Source organism: Castor canadensis, chromosome 4, assembly GCF_047511655.1.
Source record: "Castor canadensis chromosome 4, mCasCan1.hap1v2, whole genome shotgun sequence".
NCBI classification, from domain to species: Eukaryota; Metazoa; Chordata; class Mammalia; order Rodentia; family Castoridae; genus Castor; species Castor canadensis.
The window spans coordinates 11,573,904-11,592,661 of record NC_133389.1 but is presented as its reverse complement, the minus strand read 5'-3'; the positions used below and the strand labels follow the sequence as shown (position 1 = coordinate 11,592,661).

Genomic DNA, 18,758 nt, shown 5'->3' with positions numbered 1-18,758 from the left:
TTATAAGGTTTTAAAGTTCAAAATTACTAAAATTAAGAATAAATCTTTAGTATATCAAATAAAACTCCAGTGTTCCAATTAAAAATCAAACTTCATTGAATCAGGATTCAAATATTCACAAAATGTAGTTTCTCAATAAGTTCTTTTCTTTTTTGTTTATTTCTTTTGGTACTGAGAATTGAAGTCAGGTCCTCATGCTTGCTAGGCAAGTGCTCTATCACTTGAACCATGCACCACTTCAATACATTTCTTAAATAACGTTTTTAAAAACACAGGTCTCTTCATTTCATTTTTAAAGTTTCTTTCAACCTACAATGTTTCCCACATTCTGATTTTTTAACTGTGTCTCTGTGGAGAGATTTGATATGTGTCTTTAACCTGTATACTTCACATAAATTATTAGAGGATTGATTGGACACAATGCATAATATTTGTCAAAAGTTTTCACAGTAAATGTTGTGTAATTACTATTACATGACATACTGAGGGTTTAAATTACCTAGATTTTTTTCCACATTTTGTTACTTGGGTTTGGGGTTTTTATTCTAAAACTCATTGGTAGATTCATCATTTATTATGGATGTCCTAGTCAAATTTCTTTAAAAGTATTATTAGTTATTGATAGTCACTACCTGAATTATTTCAGTGGCTATGGATAAAACAAAATAAGGAAACTGAAGAGCAAAAGTAACCAAATGAAATTCCTAGCACTAATTGTTATGATACTTGAAAATTCATAGCATGTTTTTATCAGGAGATTGAATACTATGTAAGAAATTATCTTTGCATATAAATACAGTTTAGGAGGAACTAAACACAGCAACTAAATTAAAAAAAAATAAAGAGAATTTCAGCTTATTTTGGAAAAATATCAAGTGGTACAACATATGTATAATTGGAATTAGTGAGGGTTAAAACAAACAATTAGAAACATAATGAAAATTATTTTCTTTTCAAATTTTCAGGCCATTTATCACATAAGAAATCTCAGCAAATGCCAAGCAAAAGTTAAAGGTAGCATTAACAGTACCTATGTATTGTGTAAAATTACTAAACATCATTTACAATGAAAAACCTAAAATCATCATTGAGAAAGGAGTCCACAAACCATGTTCATTATATTTTCATCAGAAATATTGTTACATAGCAGAATGTCATGCTTAAAGTTTTCAGAATCAGACTCTACAATTAAGATTGTTTATGTATCTTGCAAAATGAAAGCAATATAAAACAAAACTGGGAGAATTCATCAGCAGCATGACATCATTATAAAGCAATATGAAAATCTTCAAAGGAAAGACACATGAACATACATAAAGCAATGAATGATGGAGAAATTAAATATTTTGGTAAAATAAAATACTATTTTTATTTATAATATTTTAAAAAGAATATATTATATATATGTTGTAACAGTGATATATTATACAATATGTAAACATAAAAAACAAAATTAATGATGATAATGGCACAAATTATGAATGATAAAAGGGAATATATCTGCTAGTCAATCCTTACATTGTAGCATGATATAATGGTAATTCAACAATACTGCTGTGATGAGGAAGGAGTGCACATTTAAATCACTGCACCAGTCACCACAAATAAATCTGGAAAAGTACTTAGATTATGACAAACAATATATGAGCATGATAGTATGCAAGAATGTTGAGAGAAGAAATTGAACTTAAATTTGCATAATGTCCCATGAAACTAATCACCATGTTAAAATGAATTAACAAAACCTTACAAATAAAAGACAGAGACTGACAAAGAAAAACTTTTAAAAAGTCCTTCTATGTACTCCATAGATGGGGAACATTTTATTTATAAATACACAGATAATTCATAAACAACACAATATAGTATAAGAATTGTATCTGAAGTAAAACTTCAGGGCAAGGAATATTACCTCAGGTAAGAAATGGAATTTTATAATTAAACTGAATTTAATCACAAGGCTTAAGTGTCCTAAAAGTGAGTGAACATATTACAGAGTTTTAAAATAAATGATCTTAAATTGCCAGAACTAAAGAAAAATGAAAAAGTGAGGATGAAATATGAAAAAGCAAAAAGTATTAGGGATAATTTAATACCATTCACGTTTATTGAAATAGCAACATAACAAAAAACTCAATTAAGCATATAAAATATTTTAAAAGTTTAATCAACCAATTTAGTCAAGACATAATTCTTGACATACTCTTTCTCAAAAGTACATAACACATTTCTAATGACAAAACATATTCTGGGCCACTAAGAATGTTTAAACAAATTTTTCATAGTGGCATATGTCTATAAATCCAGCTACTCAAGAGATAGTTGCTAGGTTGAAATGCAGCTAAATGGGTAATGAAAAGACATTTTAAAAACTAAAATGTCACTAATGGATAATTCTCTGTTAAAGCAAAAATAATATTAATATATAGTGGTGTTTATAACATATGTAGAAATTAAATTTTTAAAATGAATAGTTTGATGGCCCGAAAGATACTGTTTTAAGTTCCTTAATCTATGCACAAGATTAGATGATACAACTTGATATAAATTATAAGTTTAAATATGTATACTTTAAATCTGTTAAATTACTAAAATGAGACAATAGAGTTTATATAAAAGGCAACAAAAGATACCAAATAGAATTATAAAGAATACTCAACCTAAAGAACTAATAAAACGAAGGAGGACGAAAAGAACAGGCAAGAAAACACGCAAATAAGGGGATGGCACATTTCATCGAAATTGTATTAATAATCCCATTAAATGTTAATGGAGTAAACAAAACTCAAATAGAGAAATTATCCCGTACAACTCAAAAAAATATTACTGATGAAGCTGAAACATTGACTTTATCAGGATGTAATTTTCTGATGCTAGTGTAAGCCTTACAATTTTCCTTCGAAAAAGATACTCTTTTGCATTTATAATAGATAAAAATGAGTTTTAAAGAAATTGAATATATTTAGTCCAAAGAAAGCTGGAATGGGTACATTAACATCAGAAAAATTGAATCGCACAACAAAAATTTTAGAAGTAATTTATAATCTCATTCCCTGACTATAAACAGGTTCTGCTTGTTAATATGGAAAAACTACCCTAAATACGTATGCACTTTTAAATAATGTTTCAAAATAGATGAAATGACAACAGATAGTACTATAAAAAGAAAGGAATATATAAAATTCAAATTAACTAAATTCTATTCAATCTTACACTGGAAAGTGTATTTAATGGAATAATGAATGAGAGATATCTAATTTGGAAAAGCAAATTAAAACCACATTTACAGAGATCCTAATTGTTGGAAATGTGGGCCCCAAAATGACCACGTGGAGAGGAGTGATCTGGCCAAGAGATTCTTTATTGCCAGGTGGGAGAGGGAGAGAGCAAAGAGAGCCAAGAGAGAGAAGCAGGAGGGGCAAGGGCTTAAATACCCCTGAGTGAGACTCAGCATGATCTGATTGGTTAAGATCTTATGGTTCATGCTGATTGGAGGTTGGGGCAGAAGGAGGATTCAAGCTAGACTTGAGGCAGGCCAGTGACCCTGGGAGGCAGGACTGTGACCCTGGAAAACAGAAGCTTAAGGCTGCAGTAAGAACTGAAACCTCTGGGCACCATTATTACCAACACTAATCATGTCTATAGAAAATGCTATGAAAGCAATAAACACAAAACAAAATAAACCCTGCAACCACCAATGAGAAAGCTTAGCAAGGGCAGAAGATACAAACTTAAAATGAATAGAAATTTTACTTCTATGTGCTACCAATGGACAAGAAAAAATTGAAATTTTATAAAACATAAATTTGTATGTTGTAATAGCATAAAGAATTGAAATATTAAATGATACATGATAAAAAACAAGTACAAGACCTGTATATTGAAATCTATAAAGCATTGATAAGAAAGTCATAAATTATTAGAGATCACTATTATATTAGATCAAGTACTCAAAATGCTTCAAAATCTCAATTATTTTCAAGGTAATCTACAGACAGTAAAATTATAATTAAATTTCCAGCAAATATTTTTGACAAACTAATTGTAAAGTGTAAATTGATATGACCCAGGAATCATCCAAATGATATTGTTCAGAGAAGAAATTTTAAGGAAATAATTTTACAAGCACACTTACAGAGCCATAGTAAATGTCACTGTGTACTGTCACATCAAGAATGGACACAGCAGACTGTATATGTATAGATTGATACATAGATAGGAAAGTGATGCATTTGTTTGTTTGTGTATGTTTATTTTGAGGCAGGTTTTGCTATTATACACGTACTCCATGCCAAACTTGAACTCAAGAATTTTTTGCCTTGACGACCAGTGTGCTGGGACTGCAGATGTATGCATCCCTGCTAGGTGTAGGCAACTGATTTTTGACAGAATTTCAAAAAGCAAGTCAATGGAGAAAAAAATACAATGTTTCTGTTAAACCCTTGGGTGTTCACTTGAGGAAGAAAAAAAAACATAAACTTTTAAATCTTAGAAGAAATATTTGTGACTAACATAATTAGTTTCTGGAAAGTTTTGTATGATTACATGAAAGCAAACTGGTTTTGATCATGTATACTGAAGTGTATAGCTATTTGAGATAACATGATGTCTTAACGTTTTTAAAAAATATTTCACAATAAAATAGAAAAGCAGGCAAAATAATTGTAATGAAAACGAACACAATTGCTGAGACTGATCACAAGTTTTGGGTAATTTATTTTATTTTCACTTGTTTTTAAAATATACATATTAAAACAAAAAAATAATAAGTATTTTCTTAAAAATAACATGGTGGGAAAAATAAATATTTTAATAGCAGGTGTTCATGAACATGTGCAGAAAAAGAAATGCTATACAATTCTCATGAAGTTGGAGTTTTGGAAAAACATTTGGAGAATAATTTGGCCAAACAGTACATTTTAAAATTCATTTAATATCTAAACTAGCAGTTATATTTAACTACCTTTTTACCGGGAGAAATGTTCAAAACTGACTAGTGGGAAAAATATAAATTAGATGAATTTTTTAAAAAAAATATGAAAAATACTTAAATTAGGATACGATATGATACCAATTGAATAAGTGGTTCAAAATTATAAGGCAATGCTCTGTCATGTAATTGACATAACACTAAGTGACTAAGTGTAGAAATAGAAAATTGAGCCATGAGGCTTATTACAATAATTTGTAATTTCCCATCGTAGTGGGAAATAAAATTGTGATAAGGTTGAAGTTTAAAAGTATCTGTCACAATCTCCTTCCCCTAAAACAAGTTAAAGAAAATATGTCATGGAATAATTGTCATTAAATATGTTTGATTTTTTTCTGTATGATATATATTTTTCACGTTAAGTTCATATTTCACATTGTTTCATATGTAAATTTAAAATGAGCAGGTAAAATGCCATCACTTTGCAATTCTAAATTATTTCAAAATGGATATGTATATCCTTGCATTTTAATCTGTGAATTTGCAAGTATATAGTACAGATACATGAAAAATGAATGAAATGGGAGCAATAGTTATATCTGAATTGTGAGATATTGTGGCTTTGTTTTGACTTTCCATTTTAAACATTTTCTATAGTTATACGTTTCAGGAGAAGGGAAAAACTTTTCAAATAATGGTCCACTTCTGATTGAAGACTGATGGCAGCTGTCAGCAGTGCTGGAATCAGAAACACTCCAGGCTGAGTCTAGGCAAATAAGGAAAAATGCTCACATCTTGTTATGTCTGAAACAGGCCCAGGTGAAACTAGGATGGCATATCTGCCCAGAATTTGCTACCCTGCTTATGTTTTTCCAATATTCCAAAAATATATTGATTAAAATCCTGAATAATATTTTGATAAGAAAAGAACATACTAATACTGCCTCATACTGTGTTGAATTTATTCTCTTATGGCTAGTATGATGGATGTTGAGAAGTTATTAAGCTGTATAGCATAAAGCACAGCTTATAAAGCACATAAAGCACAGCATTTCAAAATATATAATGCATAAATATAACATAAACATATCAATACAATTTTATATAATTGATTAATATCTGACCTAAGACTTGTGAGCAATCAAAAAGCATGAACACATTATGTCCATGTGGAATCAGATGATTACGAGGTTGAAAAGTATAATTCTTGTAACATATTACTCCATACGAGAAAGGATTTATATTAAAAATTTTAAGTGACCTGTCCACTATTAAATTTTATTCATAAGTAGAACAAGGAATAAAATTTCATTCCTGTGCCTCATTGAATAGAAGGAAGGAAATGCATAGATATCAAACATTGGGACATCTGCCACAGGTGTTTCACCCTGTTTACATCAAATAAAGATCTATAAATTATATTTTAACTTTTAGGACATTCTTGAAAGCAGACACAGAACGATGTGTTCTGCTATCTTCTTTTAGGACGACTTCCCCAGGCCCTTGGTTCTCAAGTCTTGAAGTCAAAGAAAAAAAAAAAAAAAAAGAAGGACAGATAAGTCAGAATGATGGATTTGGTGGCTGCATGGAGGAAGATAAAAGTCATTGCTGAGGAAAAGTGGGTGGGATAAATATAGAAGCTTAATCCGCTTTGTGATCTCTTAAAAATCCAGGGAAACTTGGCAGACTTGAAGAGTGACGCTGTACATAAAAGTTTTGAAATGGCTTTCTCAGAGCTGCTGGGAGGAAGAATAGAAATGTGTGTGGACAAAGCTTGCATACACAAGTAAGAAAGGAGCCAGGATTTCTGAGCCCAAAATTGTAATAGACCTTGTGTCAACTTTGTCCAAAACCACTCATTTCATAGAACTAGAAAGTGAATGATTTCTCTGTCCTATTTTTGAACTCTCACTAATCATATATTTTACATATTTACTGCTATAGAAAAGTGCAGTACTACAGCTAAAGCAATACAATGTCACAGTCCCTCATGAAAGGCTGACTCCCTCCTTGACATTGTCAGCCTTCCTGCTGATTGTTAGTGTGATGTCATAACACGTGGGGCAACATGAGTGAACTGGATTCTTGGGCAGGGGGAGAGCACAGTAGGTTAAAAAGTACATGTTTACAGCACCAAGCCCTGAATGTATGGAACCTGAGGGTGAGAAATATTCTACAGTACAACAATAAATTAAGATTGATGAAATGCAGACTGGCAAAAATCCCAATTTTATTAAATCCAATAAATCCACTTTTTTACCTTTCACAAGCTACCAAAATGCACTTTTTTCTCAATACCATATCGTATTCATTTGGTTAAGATAAAACTAGTCTCCTAGTTGAAAAAGAAGCAAGTGAATTAAAACATTGAAAATTCATATTAACACGAAATTATTTAGCCAATAAATTTTGTGTCATAATGTCATTTTGCTAAATGAAAGAAAGGAATTAAGCATATACAAAATTATCCTCAATTTTAAGAAAAAAGAAACTTTGTAGATATACAGAGAGAAGGCCTAGAGGCCTAACACTTGTGATTCAAGGGTTAGAAATTACCTTTGAATTGAGGGAATATTAATGCATTAAAGTTGCCCTCATGAGTATCTGCATGTTGTATTATGCATTTAATCAACACAGATATATAAATAATTTTATAAGGAAATATTACAGCTTCTGTGTTTCTCTCCATTGACTCTGGGGTCATTCTCCAACTGTATTGAGTTGAAAAAAATTCTTTCAAAGGCAACTCAATTGAGTAAAACAGCTAATTGTAGAGCAAAGATGCTTGAACAACAAAACTGCCCCTCACTTGTTAGTTATATGACCTTGGGCAAAAGGGTTGACTTATGGTGCCTCAGTTTCTTCATGCGAAAATTAAACATATAATAGTGTCTATTCAGAGTTATAACCCTGATTAGTTGCTTTGCTCAGAGTTTTGTCCAGCATATATTACATGCAATGTAAAGTGTTTTTTAAACAAATTACACAAAATATAGCTATTGATAGGCAGTGGTACATATCTAGTGATTTCCATGTTTCTCAAATATAAAATATACAGCTAATTTTATCTCTGCCAGCAGTACACACACACATACAAAATTTTTATAATGCAAGCATAGTTTGAGATACTGGAATGTCATTATTTTTTTTCTAAGCATGGTTCAGTGACTATGACAAATAAGCACTGCCATGCTTGAAGCAATACATGATATTGCATGGGCATGTATAGGCTGAAAAAAAATCCAGTGTGTCTCAGAGCAATTATGTTTTCAAAGAAGACTAATTATGACTTTGGGGATGAAATTATTATAATCTATGCACTTAAACAATTTCAAATTGAATCTAATTAGACATTGTCTTTTCTATGACCTCTTCTTAGTTGCATAAACATAATTATTCCATCTGTGAAAACTTATAAAAATATAATGTATTTTGGAAGGTTTGTGGAAAGCTGAAATACTGAGAGCCACTAAGCCCAGCTTCTCACAGAAAAAAGCAGATGGCGATTAATATAATAGCCCCATCTTTAGAAAACTATTGAGTAGGGTTGACCAAAATCGGATATAGTAAATTTTATCATTTGTGATGATCAGAAAGTTCCAAAGCTTAAAATACAGGTTTCTAAAACAGTGCTAAAGTAAGATTTAAAAAGTTTATCTCCATCAATTTAAACAAAGCACATTAACTTCTTAAATTAGTATCTAAATATTTGAAACAAACAAATATTACAAAGTCATATGTGTAATAAAAGGTAATCTAGGTCATGAGCGGTAATATGATTATGGGGACATAGTTAAAGTTGCTTCTCCTTTCTCTTCCAATTTGAGGAATTCTTTATAAAAAAAAGTGGATGTCATACAGAGTCTATTTCCTGCCTTCTTTTTTCCCAGCAGCCCTTTTAAAATATCTTACAGGGCAACAGCATGGAAGGCTGGGGGTTGCATTCAGACTGTACCTCAAAGTCTATTTTTTAATGATATTAAGCATTGCCTCGATACTTATTTCGGAAAGAACTCTATGTGTATATATTTAAAACCTTTTCTGTGTACTTAAACAAGGAAGCAAGTATATTAGCTAGAAAAAAATGTTAGGAAAAGAAAAATAAAATTTTTGTTGACTGCTCTGTCTGAAATATCTTTGGGAATCTGTATTATCTATGGCCTTGTATTTCATTTGATGTCTATCTTTATACTTTATCAATAGTTTTATTTTGTGCTAAAATTTTTATTTTAGTCGTTAGCTTCACCACAGTGTAAGTTTTCAATGAAAAATTTTAATCTTCTCACCAATGTTTAGAAAAGAATCTGCAGTTTTAAGAGATTGGAAATATTTTTCCACTTTACCTATGGAGTAAACTGAATCCAGGAAAGTATATTGAACACTTCAAAGAGTGGAATTGTTTCTGCACTCAGACTAATTTTAATTCCAGAAAAAGATAATAAGAATCCAAAACAAATGATAAAAAGGTGAAAATTGGTAAATGTAATGGGTAACTGAATGTCAAAAGAGATTGCTTATGTGGTAAACATCAAATGGGAGATTAGAAATACAGAGATTTTAAGATATCCTCAAGCTGAGTGTGGTGGTGTATGCTTGTAGTCCTAGCTACTCAACAGGCCGAGGTGAAAGGGTATGTTTCAAGACCAGTCCAGCAGGCAATATTAGTGTGAACCTTACCTGAGAGAACAAACAAACAAACAAAAATGCAGAAGGACTGGGGCGCCGATCTCAAAATGCTTAATCACTTGAAAAATTTATCTTAAAAATCATGAGAGAAGGTGCTATGTTGGCAGTGGTTATTCTGTGCTATGAGGAGAATGTAATTGTCATCATGATGTCTTTGCACTCAGGACCTCAGAATGCTGGGCAGATGCTCTACCACTTGAGCCACTCTGCCAGCAGGCATGTCTACTAGCATAAAAATATTTTGTTTGTATAAATACATGGGCTATCCTCAATTACATATTTTATAAAAAATTCTAGGCTTAATATTGGAACTTCGAGATGAGTAAAATCATGTATACACAGATAGATAGATATACACTTTGTAGAAAATTGGAATTTCTACCAAAATTTAGGAGTTATTATTTTAACATTGAACACAGTGAGTATTATAAACTATTTCAAAGCTTAATATTTTATTTCATTTTAATGTTGACTTTTATAAATCATAAAATTATATAGCTATAACTTAGTCTCCAGACTATACATGTAACCCTGGCTATGAAGGGACTTATTTCTGTAGATTAAAAATATTTACCTCATAGATGCTTATATGTAAAACTATTTTTAGCATTTTAAAATCTGCATGTATGCCATGTTATACAGAGTATTGTTGAATTTAATTGTTTATTTTTTTTTTGAGTTAGGGTTTCACAACTATCAGTCTTTCTACTGTCTCAGGAATACTGGGATTACAAGCATGAGGTACCAAACCTTAACTCTTCAATCTCAATATTTAACCCGTCATTTAGACTTATATATAATGATATACATGGCCATAGTGCACTCTTCTTAACTGAAATAAAAAAAATCCCAGTTTATATATCTATCAATTACTGAATAAACTGTGTGCTTTCTCCTCATTCATTTATGATTAGTGTTTAATAGACAGCTTTGTACTTGTTTTGTTGAATCCATATTTGTGAGTTTCTCTTGCAATAACACTGAGAAATGAAGCTGAATGATTAAAAGGTAAATTTTTATCCATTTGACAAGATATTTAAAAATACACTAGCAAATTGTACATAATTTTCATATTGCTACAAATATTTATTAACTTTTAGTTTATCCATATTGTTAGTACAAACATTGTGCTTTTGCCAGTGAGGGAATTAGGTAGTTAACTTATAACATTTTTTTGTTTCGTTTGTTTTCTTTTGATTTTTGTGTTACTGGGTGTTGAATCCAGAGTCTTGCACATGCTAGCATTCTATTTATCCCATGACCAAGCCCAATTTATGATTTTTAAATGCAATTTCTGTATACCTAAATGGGGAGCATAAATATTGCCATTAGGTATTTGTATTGAATACATGGCATATGAAATTCTCCAGCTACTACGATGTGCAAAAGCAACCCATTACTTCTTCCTTATACTGGAATTGGTTTAGCCTAACTTTATAAATTATCCATATTACATTATTGTATTTTTAAATGAAAGTAGACTTAGGTGTTCATTGGTCTCAATTATCTTTATAATTATTAGCTGAATTTAATTTGCTTTTTTTGGGAACAAAGGTAATCAATGTTGCATTGTAATACAAAAAATTATGGCTCAATAAAAAATAACATTGAATTTATTTCCCAGCAATGCTGGAGTTATCACAATACCTGACTCAAAGCTATAGTACAGAGTTATAGTAACAAAAACAGTGTGGTATTGGCACAAAAACAAGTATGTAGGTCAATGGAATAGCATGGAAGATCCAGAAATAAACCCACACAGCTACTACCATCCAATGCTGAATAAAGTTGCCAAAAGCATACATATTAGAAAAAAAGACACCTCCTTAACAAGCGGTGTGGGCAGAACTAGATTTCATAAAAAGAAAACTGAAACTAGATTCCAATCACTAAGCCTGTTGAAAAATCAACCCAAAATAGATTTAAAAAAAAAAGTTAATGTAAGTCTTAGAACTTTGAATCTTCAAGATGAAAACAAAAAGTAAATGGTCAATATGTAGGCATGGTCAATGACTTTCAGAATAGAAATTCAATAGCTCAGAAAAAACAGCCAGAACTAACAAATAAGATTGCATCAAATTTAAAAGCTTCTACACAGCAAAAGAAACAGCAAAGTGAAGAGAGGGGAAAAATCTGACAGCTATTTATCCAATAGGGGATCAATATCTAGCACATATTAACAACCTAAAATAATAAGTATGAAAAGAATAAATAATACAATCAATAAGTGAGCAAACAAACCAGACTATTTTCAAATAAAGTACAAATGGCCAATAAACTCATGAAAAATGTTCACCATCTTTAGTCACCAGGGAAATGCAAATCCAAACTACTTTGAGATTCCATCTCATCTCAGTGAGAATGGCTATCTTGAAGAAAATATAACAACAAATGCTGGCAAGGATGTTGTGGGAAAAAGGAACTCTTATGTACTATTGGTGAGGATGTAAGTTAGTCCAGTCACTGTGGGAATCAGTACAGAAACTCCCCCCAAAATTCGAAATTGACCAATCACGTCATCATGTCATACTCAAAGGAATAAAGTCATCTTGGTATAGAGATACCTGCATACCTATGTTTGGTGGAGCACTGTTCATAATAGTCAAATTATGGAATCAACTTAGGTACTTATCAATAGAAGAAAGGATAAAGAAAACAGAGTTTTGTTTATCCACATAATAAAATTGTATCATTTGAAGGAAAATGGATAAATGGAGACCATTATGAAATAATCCAGACTCAGATAGTGTCTTGTTTTCTCTCAGATATGGAAGTTAGAGCAGAAAAAATAAAGACAGATATGAAAGTAAAAGGGGGACTGAAAGCAGATATGGAAAAGAAAAAGATGGAGGATGGGGAGAAAGAGAGGGTATTCCAAGCATGAATATGATGAAATTCTATTAAATACATGTGTGAACATGTCACAAGGAAACACATTACCATATATAATTAATAGGTTTAATAAAAAATCACATAACCTCATAAAATTTATAATTCTGAGTTAAGTATTGTTTGTTTTAAATGCTTCCTTGAAAAAATCAAAGAGAAACCCCCTCCACACACATATCCATACATATGTATTCAACATTACCTTATATATTTAAATATAGTTAGATTAAATTGAAGATAAGTAACTATTAAATACACATTCTGTAAAATTGTATTGTATTTAAAAATAACATTTAATTATCATATGAATGCACATACATACACTTGAAGTTATATACAGACAAATATGTACACTGGTATGTGTATGTATACATGTATATAAACAAATTCTCAATTATTTTCAGTCAACAAATTTGAAGTCAAATTCTGAAATGTCAGTAGAATTGTGACACTATACAGGTATTGGTTAAAAGAGAAACTGGATATAAACAGAAATTAGTGATTTACATTGTCCCAAAGAGGAGTGTTATTTAGTAGAGATTCATTCATATCCAATCGAAAAATTATGTTGTATCCTATTTTCTTTTCATCAAACACTGTGCAGAAGGGATTACATTTTGCTTTACCAATTCAAGAGCAATTTTAAGTACTGTCAAGAAGTATTTGCTTAGTAAAAAACAATTGCACTCTCTTCAAAATTCAAATAGAGAGGTATCTATAACCATTTCTCTTTAGCATTTTTACTGTTCTAGTTCATTTTATATTTGTCTGTATATTTGGTAGTATTATCTTTTTATAAAAGAAGGTCATAGACACTTCACTAGAAATTTTTAAAGAATAAAATAACACATTCTTTGAAACTATTAAACTATAATCTGACTTAAAGGCAGAAAAATGGTGACATTTTCCTTTCCTGTGATTTATGTACAGTCTTCTAATTTCTGCAGGGATGCCATTTCTAAATTTTTCACAGAGATAAAATTACCTACATTATTTTAAGGCATGACTGATGTGATAAAATTATTCCAACTTTAGTACACTATCTTGAAATTGTATAAATTTCATTTATCATATAATGTCTTAGAATTAAGCACAGATAAAATGTGGATATATTGATCTTGCATGTTGATAAGTCCATGTGCTAAATTTATATTTTAATTTTTTATATCAATGTAGAGTTTCTGAAAATTATAGATTTTATATTTTTTATCATTAGGATTAATTAATAGTACAATGAGGTTTCATGTGAAAACTCCATGTACACAAAAGTACATTTTGAGCAAGGTCACCCCCTCTATTGTATTCCATTAATTTCCTTCACTTTTAAAAACAAAATTTGGTAGATTTCTTTATTCCATCCCCAAACAACTGTGAGTAACACTCTTTGATCCTGTCATTCCCCTCCCCATATTCTCTCATCTCAAGAATCATCAATCACTTGATGATTCTGAATCAAGTGAGGAATTCTGATAAAACACTCATGTTTTACCAATTCCAGGGCATTGTTTAAAGTGAGACCAGTGTCCTCTTAATGCATAATATCAGTAATCTCTGGAGGGTAAGTGTCATCTGGAAAAGAAATTAATTGTCCATGAGTTTTAGAGAAATCAGCTGAATCCTGTCAGATGTGTGGCAGTGATAGTGGGTAACCCACTCTCTGAGGTTGTTTTGTTTGGGCTGGCTTTGAACGTGTCAAACGTCCTTCTGGTTAGCTGCCAAGATAATTCGTGAAATCTGAGGGCCGTCTTCAGTATTTTCAGCAAAGATTATTGGGTTTTTAGTAGGTTCCCTCCTCCTTTATATTTGGGTCTCAATCTTATTCCAAAGTGAAGGTGCACATGTGGCAAGATCACCGGCATGAAAGGAAATCATCATGGTAACAACATTTGAAAGTTCCTTTTGCTCTCACTCAGCAATACCGTTCACAAACATTAGGTTTGTAGGAGTGAATCCTGATAAATACAAGATATATGAAAAAGATCGATATGACCTTTTAAACTGTGTAGCATGCTTATTCCTGTTCCGGTTCTAATCAATGACACGTTAAGTACTACTCCTTAAATATCACAAATTTTAAGTATGAACCTTAAGATTATGAGTGACAAAAACCAGTCTCAATTTAGACGTATTTTCAATTCTCTTCAAATTGCATATAGCTACATTATATGAAATTCATGAAGGATGGGTCTGTTTTTAGAAATGCATGGAAAGCACATATGCAGGTAATTTTTAACATTCTTTTAATTGAAATTAATTTTAACCAATGTACATTTAGTCATGCACATTGTATGATGGCTAAATCAGGTTACACATATCTAACTCCCTCAAAGACCATTTCATTTGCTGAAGATTTTAAAATGCACGTCAACTTACAGTATTTTCAATTTTGATAATTGAAAATTATCAAAACTAATTATCAAAACTAATTTTAAATAACACTGTAGAAAACTTCATTGGAAATATCCAAGAGTAGAAAAAACCAAAAAAACTTTAAGTAGATAAAAAGTTTTAAGACTTTTAAAAGTGGTGAATATAAGCACACAAATAAAAGAAAAATTTACTAACATATTAGGCTATAAAATGCAGCTATAATTTATATAATGATTTTATATATTCACTAATTATAAAGTATTGATAAAGTAAAAAACACTTGTAAAGAAAAGAAGTTAGGTGATTTTTAAAGACAAGGTAGTTATTAAAATTTTAAATAATCATGGACATTTAATTCTGAAATGTTTTTAGAAACACTTTAATTGGTTATTAAATTTGATAAATGGAAGTATTTGTACTATGTGGAAAATAAATATTTAAAATTAGAAAATATAGTGTGTATATGTGCTTACGATAACATAAAGTATTTGAATTACTTAACATTTGGAATGAAGAATATTATATGTATATTTTTAATTATATAAATGCTGATAAATGCATTATGCACACTTACTTGATATTATAGATATGTCCAAAATATGTTACTGAAGCAGCATTTTTTTCTTTTTTATTAGCAGTATTATTTGTACAAAGGGATTTCATTATGACACTTCACAACTGCTTATAATATGTCGCCATCAATTTACCCCATCTACTGCATTGTTTTATTTATTTATATCTTATTGTTGTGGTGCAGGTACATTGTGACATTTACAAAAGTTCTTACATTATATCAAATATATAATACACTGGCTACATCATGCTCCTTTATCCCTCTCCCCTAAAGTTTCAACAGGTATCACTTTCCCATTTACATACATGTGTACACAGTGTTTACACTATATTTGCCTTCCTACTTATTTTTAATTTAAATATTATCTTCCTTGAAGACATGATAGCTCAGAAAATGAATTTATTGACCTAAAGTATAAATTTATGAAAAGAAAACATTTTGTCTTATGTGAATATTATTGTTGCTGAACATGTGTGTTTTACATATTTTGTAACTTATTTACTACCTATTTTTGGTAAACTTACTGTGAAATATGTTATTAAAATTAGCAATATATTTATAATTAAACAAAATTAGAATTAAAAATATTTAATGTTCATATTTTAGGTTTTCTTAATTTATACTTTTGTATTGTTCATATTTGATGAATTATCCTTTCATTACATATAATTGATATAATGCATATAAACAGACATGTAGATATGAATACATTTGCATTCATAACAATGCTCAATATTTTAGCTTTAAGTTATTATAGCATTTTAATTACTTAAATATTTTGTTAAGAATTTCTGAATAAAAAAGTTTACTAGTCAAAATCTGGACAAGACGAAGAAAAAATTTTGAAAATAGTTTTCCTTCAGTGAAGAACTTAGTGTTTTTCACATATGTGGAAAATTCCATTCTGAAAATACTTGTTAAGTAATAAATTTTTACATTAAAATAGTTACTTTCTAAATAAGTTTTCACACAACGTCAGGGGTCAGAACTTCATTGTCCACTGTGCTTGATTGTACAAAGATAAATAAAATTGAAAAATAAAATCCATTCATCCAAGAAACTTAAATTCTAAATTTCCTAAGATATGATCATCAAAAAAGCGCATTTTCTTCCCCTGTCAGTCTGTACTGTGACACTGAAGATTTGTTGTCACAGATACTTGTTTTGGAGAAAGTTCAATGCACATGTTCTGGTTTCAATTTTTTTAATATTTTTCTTATGAAATATGGACTAGCAACAGTTTCCCAACTTCTTTGCGACCTTGTCTAATAAAAAAAGAAATGATTTACATAAACCAAAACATGTTCGATTATCAGAGTCTTACCTACACAGCTTCAAATTTCAGGACTTCTGAGGAAATTGAAATTCAAGCTTCTCATCAGGCACACAAGGAAGGGAAGGAAAGATATTTTCTTCACAGGCTTCTCAGCAAACTTTCAATGTGCCACATGGCTCTGCGCTACAGGCGTGCTTTTAGTCCCACAGCACTGTCAGTATGTCACTGCTTACTGACTGCTATTTTTGGTTCTCTGAGTAGAGTCATGAACACTGAGCCTTTTGTGCAAAATATCATAAGGCACTCTGACGTTCGCTCATAGTCTGGGATTAAAATGCAGACAAATAGACAAGTAGCAGGAACTGATTGTCTTTTTCTCTTCTTCTTCTGTCTTTTTCTTAACAGCAAGCAAAAAGAAAATAAAAGTGCTTATTAGGTTGAGTTAACAAGGAAGGAACTTAAGTAAGAGAATTCTGCTGGTGGAAAGACCATGTCCCCTGCTTGGGGATTTGATCATGAAACAAATGATTGATTTAAAGCAGACACAGATGTCCAGAGTATATCCAGGGCCTCTGGCTTTCTGGCTGCATTTTCATGAGCAGTCTTTTCTGCTGGGAGTCAAGTAAAATAAAAATGATAAAGCAGTGTTTAAATTAAATAAATCTTATTTTCCTTGATTCAATTATTAAGTAAATGTTTTGCACTTTATTCATATTCTTAAGTATATTTGGCTACAGATAGTTTTTATGCATTAAGAATTACATGAAGTTTTTCCATATAATTTACTCAAAAGCTGTTTCTTAGTTTAAAAATATTTTTGAATCAAATCAGAGATGGTTAAGGTAAGGCAGACAATGTTTTAAACCATAATTCCTATGAAACAATATTTTAAGGTTTTAATGTGCAAATTATTTTGAGGAGATGGCCTCAAATTTCAGGAAGATAATTGGGACTATAAGCAGATCCATTTTTTATATTTTTATTTTTATAACAAGGGAAGGATAACAGAAGAGGGGTGAGATTTCTAGTAATAGCTTTTGAGAACTAGAAAAACTAGATGACAACTGATGTAGGTTACTGTCCATTTTTGAATACATAGCTACCAAAAAATGTTAGGTGCCAATATAATATGAAGCAAAACCAGATGAAGATATACTCTGTCAAATATCCTCATGCATGAAGTGTTACTTAGTAAATCTATTTATCTGCTTAGTGAAGTATTATCCTACCTTATGGGCGGGTAAAGTTTATTTATATAGTAGATATTATTAAAATATCCACAATTAATCCATCAATATCTCATTAATCACATAGTACAATTGAGTAAAGATTTTCACAGCCCCAACAGTCTACAAGATTCATATATTCATATTTTAAGCCATTTAGCCACATCTATATCAACTCAAACATTCTCAGCTATACTGATAACGTACATTTTTATTTTTTTCTTTTTGAGGGGCAACCAATTTGAAAGAGAACATTTTCTTTGTGCTTTCCCTCTAACAGTTTTTTGAAGTTCCTGTGACCATTTCAGCATTTCCCTGACATTAGTGCAAGGCTCTGTTTCAGCTCCTGAGGATGGTGATTTTCCTGTCCATGTCCTGCACACAGTCAGTGGCCCCATTGTGGTACTGACACCTACTGTGATCGACATGCCCTCGTCCTCATCCCAGGCTCAACTGAAAGAGCTAGACAGGTGATAGTCAGTTTAAAACACTTGAGAATGGGACTGTGGAAGACATTGTAAACTGGTCCTCTCATGTCACACTTAGGTTCATGCATGTAGTTAACAAGATCCTTATTTCAGCATTTTTACTCAAACTTTGTAGCTATGCTGTCAATACAACTCTGTTGTGAGTCAGAATGTGTCATCATATTCCCAGAAACTGAGCAATGCTTCTGGGTTTTCAAAGACCCTGAACAAAAGCAAAGTGTTTACAGCCATCAAACACCCCTGAGATTTGGCTGAGGTAAGCAGAAGTCAAGAGAAAAAGCACAACACTCCATAAGTCCTTTTCTCACTTGTTTTCCCC

At 30.9% G+C, this 18,758-nt stretch overlaps 1 protein-coding gene across 1 annotated transcript in view; it reads right to left on the bottom strand.

The window, feature by feature from the left end:
- Nucleotides 1-17,045, bottom strand: part of Cdh19 (cadherin 19) — a 77,280-nt gene extending 60,235 nt beyond the window's left edge. The window contains exon 1 of the mRNA XM_020153230.2: nucleotides 16,774-17,045. The gene's annotated coding sequence lies outside the window, so the exon portion shown is untranslated. The remainder of the gene's footprint in view (nucleotides 1-16,773) is intronic.
- Between the last annotated feature and the right edge of the window lie 1,713 nt (nucleotides 17,046-18,758).